The sequence below is a fragment of the Moschus berezovskii genome, chromosome 28 (genome assembly GCF_049115385.1).
Source record: "Moschus berezovskii isolate FMDL1 chromosome 28, NW_MosBer_1.0, whole genome shotgun sequence".
Taxonomy (NCBI): domain Eukaryota; kingdom Metazoa; phylum Chordata; class Mammalia; order Artiodactyla; family Moschidae; genus Moschus; species Moschus berezovskii.
The window spans coordinates 24,263,224-24,276,523 of NC_142487.1; positions in this window are offsets into that span (position 1 = coordinate 24,263,224).

Sequence of the window (13,300 nt, forward strand, 5' to 3'; positions counted from 1 at the left end):
CTCATAGCGTTTGCCACGGTGCCTCAGAGATTCTGCAAACATTTCATACGAACTGCAATTTTAAATATGTTTAATCACTCAAACAGTAATTTAGAACACTCAAGGCATATGAACAAGTTCGAGACCACAAACCATAACCTGGTACTATCAGATTAACTAGTTTTTATGGCAATTTGAAAATCCTGCTCCTGTAGCCATCGCTGAGGAAGCAGAGGATGTTCTGAGGTTACAAAGTAAATTTAATAAAAAAGAAAAATCTAACCATATCCCTCTACTTACTTACATGTCTGAATCAAAATCATCTCCATACTCTATAACCAAAACAAAAATTCGTAAGTGAAGAGGGCAGAATTGGGAAATGAGATCACATGGCATTTCTAATCCCACAGTTTCAACTTTCTGTGTTCAACCAGTTTCTGAATTCTCTTTGTGGATGAAACTGGAGCCTATTATACAGAGTGAAGTAAGCCAGAAAGGAAAACACCAACACAGTATACTAACACATATATATGGAATTTAGAAAGATGCAAATGATAACCCTGTATACGAGACAGCAAAAGAGACACAGATGTATAGAACAGTCTTTGGGACTCTATGGGAGAGGGTGAGGGTGGGATGATTTGGGAGAATGGCATTGAAACACGTATGTTGTCATATGTGAAACGAATCACTAGTTCAGGGTCGATGCATGTTATAGGATGCTCGGGGCTGGCGTGCGGGGATGACCCAGAGGGAGGATAAAGGGAGGAGGGAGGTGGGAGGGGGGTTCAGGAGGGGGAACTTATGTGGACCCGGGGCGAATTCATGTCAATGTATGGCAAAACCAACCAATATAATATTGTAAAATAATTTGCCTCCAATAAAAAATAAATTACTTAAAAAAAAAAAGAAAGAAAGCTTAAAAGTATAGTGGCACAAGTGTGTAAATTACAAAATAGATTCAAGGTACTTAAATGCTCCCTTGCTGTTTTGCACACTTCAGTGCCACATAATGTTTTATCTGGAACAGAGGATATTTTCCTGCTTTATAAACAAAAATTTTGACAACCACTGAGTATAATGTTGGAGGGTCCAGCAAGGTATAAGATGACCTCACGCCAGCATGCCAGTGTTCTTTCCACTCACTCTCATGAGCTCGTCTGTGTTAAGTGGGATCAGATAGAGAGGTGACAACATATTAGATTTCAGTGTCACCAGGAGAGAAGCCAAGTGATGATAGTTAACATCACCTTGTCAACGTGCTTCAGACCAAGCGCAGAGGCTCTCTTTGACTTCACAACGTTTGTTCCTGTTTGTGATCATTCAGTACTTTAACGCAGGAGCTCAAATATCTGTGAGTGTTCACTAAGGCTTTAAATACGCCTCCCACTTACCAGGCGGTGCTAGTGGTAAAGAACCTGCCTGCCAGTGCAGGAAACATAAAAGACACGGGTTCCATCCCTGGAGGAGGGCGTGGCAACCCACTCCAGTATTCTTGCCTGGAGAATTCCATAGTCAAAGGAGCCTGGTGGGCTACAGTCTACTGGGCTCACATAGAGTCAAACACGGCTGAAACAACTTCGCACACATGCCTCCAGCTTATTCCTTCCTCTTTCCTTACCTTTAGAATTAATTTTCCAGACTATACACAATTTTGGTGGCTGCCTGCCTTTTTAAACTGATGGATGACTGCCACGATTGTTGAATTTTTAAATGTGCGCAAAACGTGAGGCCAACAAAATGAAGACTGCAGTTGGGTGTCAAATATTTTAAAGAACACACATTTCAACGGGGACTTCATTTGGTGAATGTCTGTGAAAACCAAGAACCGAGGGGAAAATGCCTCTGCTAAAGAACTCAAGAGAGAGCATCCAGTATGATGCAAAAGTGACCCCCAGAGGGAAAGGGACCACACCAGGGTCATCCAGGAGGGTGAATTCTCTCACAGGCTGACTTCTTCTGCTTATCCTAACCTCGTCCACACTTGCTTATTGTAGGATAATTTCTCTAAGCACCTCTTCTCCCTCAACACCTTGGAAAAGAAAAAGAAAAAAAGGTGGGAGGAAGCTGCTTTATTTTACAGCTAATTTGCTGTAAGCACATAGCCCAGCTGCTCACAATGAAGTAAAAGAGGAAATGAGAACAGAGGGAACCTTCTAATGAAGGCGGGTGGGGGAGCAGTAAGGAGGAGGAAGGATACGAGATGCTATTTGTGTGATTAAAGATGAGCAAAAGCCAGTGGTAAGCAGATACGTGCGTCTCGAGCCTTGGAACAGAGAAATAAGAGAGAGAAAAATTACAGAAGAGCAAATATTTGTTCGAGATGGTATTTTAACTGGCCCAAAGAAATCTCCCCCACGTTTCCATGATACAAAGTTATATTACATTTTAGATTTTGCTCTTGAACATACTATCATTGACCTCTTATTTGCAGACAAGGGATAATTGTAAAAACAGATGCTAAAAATTTGCAATTCTGTAAAAATAAATTGTTCAGAGAGGTGAATTTAGTTGATCAGGAAATTTAGCTGAATGGGAAAAGGTTCAGATGAAATGATTTGGGGACCATGGGGAAAATGGCATCCTAAACTTCTGAGTTAGCAGACTGCATGCCTTGTTCTTACCAAATATTTCCTTATAAAAACAAGAAAGATCACATTCTTTATTGCATGCTCTTCTTTTTGCCAATTCAGCACGCACACACAAGCCCTCCCTCCTTCTCAAGACCTTCTCTAATTCCTTCCCCTGGGTGCCACATCAGAATGGGGTGCATTTTAGACTTTTTGTACTTTTTCAAACCACAGAATGCGATATTCATATGGAAATGAAGAATTTCCTGAAGTTTCAGCTCCTATAATGTAACTGAGATGGGGGGTGGGTGCATGGGGCAGGGAGGACAGCTTATGAGCTAGGAAACAAATAGATTTTAATATTTAGCTTTAAATAAATGCACGAATTGCTCTGGATGATAATAATGCCAAAATAATTAATTTGAGCCCGGCCTTCTCATTTGTCAGTGAGAGTAGGTTGCTGTCTCCAAGGCTTCTATGAAACAGTTCAAGGGTCGGCCCATCATCCCTCTGACACTCAGTACTCCTCTGTATGTCCCTGGTGGAAGCCGAGGCTTCATTTCCTCTGACCTGACTGGGGGCTTGGGTCGGGTCAGCCTCAGAATCCTCACTCTGAGAACTGTTTCTGCATTAGAGGAGTTCCTGACCCCACCTCATACCCTGTAGCATTTTTTGCCTGCTGACCTGCAGAGGAAATGCACACTGTTAGTTGCTATTTGATAGCAAGGATTGGGAATTCCAAGTTCCTCAGTTTAATCCTGCTGGGTACATTGGAATAATTCCTTTATTCTCCTGGTGACAAGGATTAGGGACCTCTGTAGTGGACAGAGCACTCTCCTTGGCACAGTGAGATAAGAAGTCCCCCAAATTCTGAAAATAAAAAGTAAATAAAATGTACTGCAAAAAACTGATAAAGCTCTGGGCAGCTTAAAATCATCCAAATCTAACATCCACAAATTGGCAAATAAGCACATACCTAGATCCAAGTTCAGGAATGATAAAACAACGACAATAATTTTTTAAATGCCAAAAATGTAGTTCTCTTATATTTGGAAAACTTTATGTTTTAAGAATAGAAAAACAATTTTTTAGAAAGTCATTGATAGTAAAGAACAGAGTGAAGCTTGTTTTGGAGCATAGCAAAATACTGACAGGTAGGATCAAGAAGATGACACATTATTCTGTTTTTTGAAATTTGCTGTCTACTTTTTCTCAGCACTTCATCACCTAAAATTTTCTCAGTATGTTAACCCAGATGGTTATGGGTGCATTCTGTGCAACCTGTGTAGAAGAACTGGAAGAGTACTAAAAATATGGGAAGGAATGGTATAGTAGAGTACTATACAGCCATGAAAATAAAGGGGGAAATGTCTCTATATAATACTTAGGAGTAATCCCAGGATATATTTTGTTGAGTAAAAAAAGAGAAATTGAGTGTAATTTTCTGCTATGATTCTAAGAAATAGGAGGAAGAAATGTATCTATAAACTAAGCATATTTATAAGTGTTCAAATAGGTATATACAAGTAATTGTCAATCAAGATTTTGCCCCATGGGGGATATTTGACAATATCTACACATATTTTTAATAGTCTCAACCAAGAGGATGCTACTGGCATCTAGAAGTTAAGAGTACAGGGATGTTCCTAAACATCCTGTCAATACTTTAGATGATTAATTAACAAAACAAGATGAACTTAAAATATTGCTTTTCCTAGTGAATTAATAGATCTAGGCAATAATTATCACTGGGTATTCACATCACAAAACTTAGATAGTCTGTGAATACTAATGGAAGACATTCCACTGCTTACGAAATATTCTTGCCAAATAATTAAACCGGGCTCCAGTGAAGCCACAAGATCTCACCACTACTTCCAAAATACAGAATACAACGAAATGATACCTTGGAAACATGATCAGCAAAATCCAGATAGTGGAAAATCCTTCAACGAATAAACTGCAAAGGGAAAAAAATGATATGGAGATGGAACATACATATTTTCAAAAGTTAAAAGACATCAACTATTTAATGAATTAGTTGGACTTTGATACTAACCAAAAAAATGTAAAAAAAAATAAAAAAGATTATAGATGATTGGAGAAATCTGATCACTGACAGGTATTTGATGATAATAAAGGCATTTTTAATTTTTTAGATCAATAATGGTATTATTGGTCTCTTTTGAGTTCTGCTATTTACTAAATCATTTACTAAAATGATTTATAGATGAAAGGATGTGGTGTTAGGGATTTGTTCAAAAATAATCCGTTCAGGGGAGGGGGTAAGTATAGTTAAGATTGACAGAGCTGATAATCATTGAACATGAGTGAAATGGGCATATGGGAGTTCATTATACTAGTCTATTTTCATATAAAACTTGAAATTTTCTATGATGAAATGGTTTCAAAAGCTTAAAGATGAATAAAAATAAAAGATCCAGTGGCACTCCTTTGTTTCTCACAATACTAGAAATCCTTCCCAGCAAGCATTCGGGTGGAGATGTGTTTGCAGGAAGCATGCTCTGGGAAGTGTTCTGTGAGCATCTTAGGAGTGCTATCTAAACTGTACGGATGATCTTATTTGTAAAGCAGAAATAGACACAGCAGAGATCAAATGTTTGGATACCAAGAGGGAAAGAGCGGGTGAGATGAATTGGGGGATTGGGATTGACATATGCACACTATTGACATCACATATAAAATAATAACTAACGAGAACTGACTGCATTGCGCAGGGAACTCCACTCAACGCTCTGTGGTGACCTAAGTGGGAAGGAAATCCCCCTAAAGGGTAAGATATATGTATACGTATGAGGCTTCCCAGGTAGTGAGACTGGTAAAGAATCCGCCTACCAATGCCGGAGACATAGGTTTGATCCCTGGGTCGGGAGGATCCCCTGGAGGAGGGCATGCAACCCACTCCAGTATTCTTGCTTGGAGAATCCCATGGACGAAGGAGCCTGGTGGGCCACAGTCCACGGGGTCGCAAAGAGTAGGACACGACTGAGCGACTTCACTTTCACTTTCACAAGGATGAATAAGACAGACTTTTTTCTCTGCAAACCTGTGCAAGCAGTGGTGGTGGTGGTTTAGTCACTGAGTCATGTCCGACTCTTGCAACCCCATGGACTGTGGCCCGCCAGGCTCCTCTGTCCATGGGATTCTCCAGGCGAGAATACTGGAGTGGGTTGCCATGCCCTTCTCCTGGGGATCTTCCCAACCCAGGGATCGAACCTGGGTCTCCCACATCAGAGACAGATTCTTTACCAACTGAGCCACCAGGGAAGCCCATAGCAGAGACATAAGCAAATTGACAAGATAGCAGATTATATACGAAAACAGAAGAATGCAGGAAGTGGGCAGGGAGGATCATTTTCCCCAGGTAATAATAAGGAAAGCTTCTCAACGATCCCTAATGACCTAACTAGAGCTTTGAAGTCCATGACACAGAGGGAGGCATTTCCACATTGAGACATAAGGAAGCCAAACCCCGAAGAACCCACGGTCGCCATGCTCTCCTGTTTGGGCTGATTTCAAGGAGAGTAAGGTCAATTTTTTTTTTAAGAGATGGTAAAAAACCCCAGGGCTTTGCAGGTGGCACTAGTGGTAAAGAATCCACCTGCCACCATTTCACACCAGTCAGAATGGCTGCTATCCAAAAGTCTACATGCAATAAATGCTGGAGAGGGTGTGGAGAAAAGGGAACCCTCTTACACTGTTGGTGGGAATGCAAACTAGTACAGCCACTATGGAGAACAGTGTGGAGATTCCTCAAAAAACTGGAAATAGAACTGCCATACGACCCAGCAATCACACTCCTGGGCATACACACCGAGGAAACCAGAATTGAAAGAGACACATGTACTCCAATGTTCATCGCAGCACTGTTTATAATAGCCAGGACATGGAAGCAACCTAGATGTCCATCTGCAGACGAACGGATAAGAAAGCTGTGGTACATATACACAATGGAGTATTACTCAGCCATTAAAAAGAATGTATTTGAATCAGTTCTAATGAGGTGGATGAAACTGGAGCCTATTATACAGAGTGAAGTAAGCCAGAAAGAAAAACACCAATACAGTATACTAACGCATATATATGGAATTTAGAAAGATGGTAACGATAACCCTGTATCAGTTCAGTTCAGATGCTCAGTCGTGTCCGACTCTTTGCGACCCCATGAATCACAGCACGCCAGGCCTCCTTGTCCATCATCAACTCCCAGAGTTCACTCAAATTCATGTCCATAGAGTCGGTGATGCCATCCAGCCATCTCATTCTCTGTCGTCCCCGTCTCCTCCCGCCCCCAATCCTTCCTAGCATCAGATACGAGACAGCAAAAGAGACATAAATGTATAGAACAGTCTTTTGGACTCTGTGGGGTAGGATGAGGGTGGGATGATTTGGGAGAATGGCATTGAAACATGTATATTATCACATGTGAAATGAATCACCAGTCCAAGTTCGATGCATGATACAAGATGCTCGGGGCTGGTGTACTGGGATGAACCAGAGGGATGGGATGGGGAGGGAGGTGGGAGGGGGGTTCAAGATGGGGAACATATGTATACCCGGGGCAGATTCATGTCAATGTATGGCAAAACCGATACAATAATGTAAAGTAATTAGCCTCCAATTAAAATAAATAAATTTTTTAAAAATTTTAAAAAATAAATAAACAACAACAGAAAAGAATCTACCTGCCAATGCAGGAGATGCAAGAGACACGGGTTTGATCCCTGGGTCAGGAAGATCCTCCAAAGGAGGGCATGGCTACCTACTCCAGTATTCTTGACTGGAGAATCCCATGGAGAGAGAGGCCTGGAGGGCTCCAGTTCATAGGGTTATAAAGAGTCAGACACGACTGAAGCAATTTAGCACGCATGTATGCACACGACACCCCAGACCCAGAGGAATTAAATAATTTCCTTGGGGTCCTTCAAGACTCCCGCGGCCTCACCAGGGAAGGCGGCTTGCTGTATGCAACTCTGCCCATGGCCCGGTTCACTGTTGCTCAGGATTTATCAGCCACAAAAATGGGTTTAACCTTCTGAGTTTCATTTGGCACCTCAGGCTTTCCCTCCTCAAATGCTGTCCCCCACCCCATCTGCCTGTGACAAGACTTCTTCAAGGACCAGACGTCTCTAAAATTAGGCATGGACGGAGATTTATACTGATTCTCTCGATTCAGTCCAGAAACGTCAACTTTCCTGGAAGCCAGCAGATAGTTCCATAAATTACTGCAGCCTTTAACCGCCCATCTATTTTTAAAGTGTGGTCTATATCAAATGCAAGTAAATCTGAGTTGTTGCCTCAATAACTCTTCCTTCTTTTTTATCCCCAAGTGTATTTAGCTGGCAATACATTTAGCGCTCAGTATATCTTTCTTTCCTTTTTTTTTTTTTTCCGGCCTCTGGAGGATTGCGAAGAGCGGTGGCACTTTTTTCATTTTGGGATGTGTGTGGAAACAAAAACTTCAGCATGTCGGTTCTTAACATGCACCCTGCTTAATTGTGCCACACAGACCCTGTCTCTAGAAAACACTGTGCCCACTGATGGATGTTCCCATGGGACTGAGTGCAGGGAATGTTCTAGGACCCGAGCACTAGAGCAGGTCTTAACATCCCCATCCGTTCCAGGGATTCTGGCTCAAACATGCCCTCGAGTCCTCTCTCACCCAACTAGGTTACGGTAACTGGGCCTCATGCCTCCCTGTTTTTATTTTATTTTTTAACTTAAAAATTATTTTTATTACTTTTTTGCTGTACTGGGTCTTCATTGCTGCACGTGGGTTTTCTCCAGCGGCAGCGCGCAGGGGCTCCTCCTCACTGCAGAGGATGGGCCCTGGAGCACACAGGTTTCAGTAGCTGTAACTCCTGATCTCTAGAACCACAGGCTCTGTAGTTGTGGCACACGGGCTTAGTTACCCTGCAGCACATGGGATCTTCCCGGACTAGGGATGGACCCCGTGTCCTCTGCACTGGCAGGAGAATTCATAACCGCTGGACCACCAGCGAAGGCCTCCATACTAGCCAATCTCCATCTCGCACCTTGCTGATGTTCTCTGTGCAGGCTGAAGGGGTGGGGTGGGGGGAATGCTGTCTCCCTCATCTCTGGCCATCACCCCAAACATCCAAGAATAATCAGTTGTGTCCCGAGGAGAGAGGATATACATAACAAGGGGTCTGAGTCCACTTTGCGTTTGAAAGCTGGCAGCCTCGAGCCTCCCTCTTGCCTCCCCCAGGGGTGCCCCACGTCTGGACAGGCTGATCTGAAGGTCTGAGTACCCTGTCCTTTGGCACTAGTGAGAGATTCAAACCCTACCAGCCTCCATGCCTGGGAGCTCTCATTCCAGCCCCGACCCTTCCCGATGCCTTAGGGAGTCATCCGGAGTGCCTGGCCCTGCTCTTCCCAGAGACTCATGATGTGAGTCCTGAACCTTCACACCCTCTGGGTGTGCATGGCACATGCTTGCACCTAGCTGAAGTTCTCCCCAGCCTTCCCTGTTGGGAGAGAGCCTACGCGTCTCCACCAAAGCTCAGTGGGCCTCGTCCTGTATGTCTCCCCTCAGGGGGATGCCATCTGCTTGGATCCACGAGCGTGCTTATCACCTACAGCAAAAATGTACATCACTTCGGCCTTCCCAGCCCATCTCATCCTCTCAATAATTAGTCACAGGTGGCCTTTTCTTATGCCTGGAGAACAGGATGGCAGGTGCTTACTGCATGAGTGTTGTTCAGTTGCTCAGCTGTGTCCGACTCTGCGACCCCATGGACTGCAACACCCCAGGCTTCCCTGTCTTTCACTGTCTCCCGGAGCCTGCTCAAACTCATGCCCATCAAGTCAGTGATGCCATCCAACCATCTCATCATCTGTCACCTCCTTCTCCTCCTGCCCTCCATCTTTCCCAGCATCAGGGTCTTTTCCAAGGAGTTGGCTGATGAATAAGGCCAAACACATGCTAACAAATAGAGCCATTGAGTCACTTGCTGCTGCTGCCAAGTCACTTCAGTCGTGTCCGACTCTGTGCGACCCCGTAGACGGAAGCCCACCAGGCTCCCCCGTCCCTGGGATTCTCTAGGCAAGAACACTGGAGTGGGTTGCCATTTCCTTCTCCAATGTGTGAAAGTGAAAAGTGAAAGTGAAGTCTTTCAGTCTTGTCCGACCCTTAGCGACCCCATGGAATGCAGCCTACCAGGCTTCTCCATCCATGGGATTTTCTAGGCAAGAGTACTGGAGTGGCTTGCCATTGCCTTCTCCATGAGTCACTTGAGTCACTTATAAAAAGAAAAGCTGGGGGGAAAGCGCTAGATCAGTGCAATGTTCTAAAGTTTTTCAAAGCTTTTGTATGTTTATTATCTCAAAATCTATGTTGAAGGGGTAGAATTGGCATAGCACAGCTGGTTGTCTAGATCTCATCTTTGTTCCTTGCTAGCCAACCGTGGTTTTGTTTAATATCCACTCTTAAGAAAAATGACCCTGGGACTTCCCTGGCAGTCTCCTAATGCAAAGTGTGTGCGTTTGATTCCCGGTCAGGAAGCTAAGATCCCACATGCCTTGTGCCAAAAAATCTGAAGCAACATTGTAACAAATTCAATAAAAATTTTAAAAACAGACTACATAAAAAAAACCTTTGAAATGAAAAATAAAAATGATCCCATTCCTATCTCAGGTGAAAATGAAAGCCGGAGCTTGGCAGAGGATAATCCCGGACCAAATCTGTCCTGCCATCGTTTCTACATGCCCTGGAGCTAACAGCGTGTGATGATTCATTTTATGTGTCAACTTGACTGGGCCACAGTGCTCAGATATTTGGTCAGACATTGTTCCTGATGTTTCTGTGAGGGTGTTTGTACCTGAGAGTTATATTTAAATCAGCAGACTTTGAGTAAACTGCCCTCCACAGTGTGGGTAAATGTCATCCAATGAGCTGAAGTACTGACTTTCCCCAGACCATGAGAAGTGTAGATTTCACTTTGCCCCACGTCACAGGAGCAACAGAGAAAGTTACCTGGTCCCCTCAAGCCAAAACTGTCACTTTTTGGCCTCCTGCTTCAGGTAATTATCTGCTGTTCTCTGACAGGTGTATCTGCAGAGACCTCCCCTTGCTATTTTGTTGAGTCTTTATAACTCCTCTCAGCCTTCAGTCTTCCATGTAGAGAACTCTAAGGTTCTACAGATTGACTCTCAGACATTTTTCAAGACCGGGAACTAATGAGGCACCAGCTTATAATGATTTTATTTCCAACATCTCACAAGCCTGCCCCTGTGATTTTTTGAGAGATGTTAGAATTCAGTCCATTCTTTAAAATTATGGACACAGATGTAAAGAATCATGAAGTCCAGGATGGGAAGTGGCATAGGTGGTCTTCTGACTTCTAACCCCTACTGCACTTTCATCCTATCCACTGACTCCATCTCTGCTTCAGCACATTCAGAGTCCACTGTTAGAAAGGTCTGCCTGAGGTGGGGACAAAAATCTTTCTTCCTGCCCCTTTTACCCCAGGTTGTAGCTTTGCCAGCGGGTGCGTCCTTGAACAAAGACATTTCCTCTTTCACAAGACAATCCCTCAGATATTTTAAGAGCGCGACCTTGGAACCCAGAATTTTCTCTTCCCTATGCTAACCACCCTCAGTTCCCTCAGCCTTAAATCAAGGAGCAGGGGCCCAAATCTGCTCATGGGTCTGACCACTCTTCTCCAAATATGGGCTCCAGGAAATGAGAGCACTCTCACTGAGCTCTAATATCCCACAGACTTCTCCCCAAACCCAGGTGTTCTGTCAATTTCCACTGAAGAGTGCTACTTCTTATGGGCTTATTTCCTACAACCCTTTGGAAAGATACAAATTTAACTGTGTCCTTATGAGTCTATTTTTTTGGGTGTAGGCATGTGTGCTCAGTCACTAAATTGTGTCTGATTCTTTTGTGACCGTATGGACTGTAGCCCACCAGGTTCCTCTGTCCATGGGGTTTTCCAAGCAGGAATACCGGAGTGGGTTGCCATTTCCTCCTCCAGAGGATCTTCCTAACCCAAGGACCAAAGCCACATCTCCTGCACTGGCAGGCAGATTCTTCACCACTGAGCCACGTGGGAAGCTTGTTTGGATATATACTTCCTAGAAAATCCTTGCATTTCTGTGACCATCAGCGTGGCTTCACTCTGCCACACTGTGGACTCCAGTTTTCTTTCTAAACATTAACAAAGGGCTGTTTTGATATGGGCTGATTTTGTCTACAATTAACACTCAGTTTCTGATTTCAGATGCAAGCTAAACACTGTCACATCTATTTGAAAATAAGTAAATACTCCATTAATATGTGTGAACATCTTAGAAGTGAGTATAAAATTTCCATGTGGCGGAGGGAGGTGCTTGGGAAGCTCAGAGGAGAGGCAGATTTGACTCAATACTGAGAATGGACATTGATGCTGGCCAAATCCTAAGTGAGAACCCAGAACCAGGAAGTCATCGAAGGTACAGCCCTTTAGGGACAATCAAGAGCCAATAATCAATCAGTCAACAATAATTCTTGAGGGACTACTATGGGTTGTGCAAAATACGAACTTGGAATGAGTCTAAACTAAATCAAATCTGACATGAGCCTAAGTTGGAGCTGACCATCTAGTCATGGAGCTAAGATGTGCAACTGGCATCATAAGACTGCACCTACTGAGTACTCCTCGGAAGGAAAGCTATGACCAACCCAGACAGCATATTAAAAAGCAGAGACATTACTTTGCCAACAAAGGTCCGTCTAGTCAAGGCTATGGTTTTTCCAGTGGTCACGTATGGATCTGAGAGTTGGCCTATAAGGAAAGCTGAGCACCGAAGAATTGATGCTTTTGAACTGTGGTGCTGGAGAAGACTCTTGAGAGTCCCTTGGACTACAAGGAGATCCAACCAGTCCATCCTAAAGGAGATCAGTCCTGGGTGTTCACTGGAAGGACTGATGCTGAAGCTGAAACTCCAATACTTTGGTCACCTGATGTGAAAGTTGACTCATTTGAAAAGATCCTGATGCTGGGAAAGATTGACGGCAGGATGTGAAGGGGACAGCAGAGGATGAGAGGGTTGGATGTCATCTCCGACTCAATGAACATGAGTTTGAGTGAACTCTGGGAGTTGGTGACGGACAGGGAGGCCTGGCATGCTGTGGTCCATGGGGTCGCGAGGAGTTGGACACGACTGAGCTACTGAACTGAACTGGATTACTAACTCTTAGAGAAGAGAATTGACAAAGAAGCTTTGCCGAAGGGGAGAAACTAACATAGGGGCGCCTCCTCTGGGCTCCTGTGCTGCAGACATCACCTTTACACTGTCCAGGGGCTCTTCTGTGAGTATCACCAATCCATTCTCAGAAGAGGAAGTGTGTAAATGCAAGATCGTGGGACCTCCTCTGCATCAGGTCCTCCTAGAATGGGTGAGGAAAAGACCCCCAAACCAGACTGCAGGATCAAATCCTCTCCCTGGGAGTAACTCCCAGAGCTAAAACGATGACACTGAACAGCAAACGTCTGAACAGAGAAGGCAAGCAGAAACAGTGGAGCCCAAAAGGGAGAGTGTGGGGAGACAGCACCAGGCTGGAGGGCCCCAAGCCTGGTTTAGGAGAGGACGATGTCACCTGACTATATGGGGAGGTCAGGACAGGTGGGGGCTCTGCTCCCAAGACTCCAGAAGCCACGACTGCCACTCGCTCTTGGCCTTCTGAATTCCCGGAAGCAGAGAGAGACATGACTTGAGCTTTG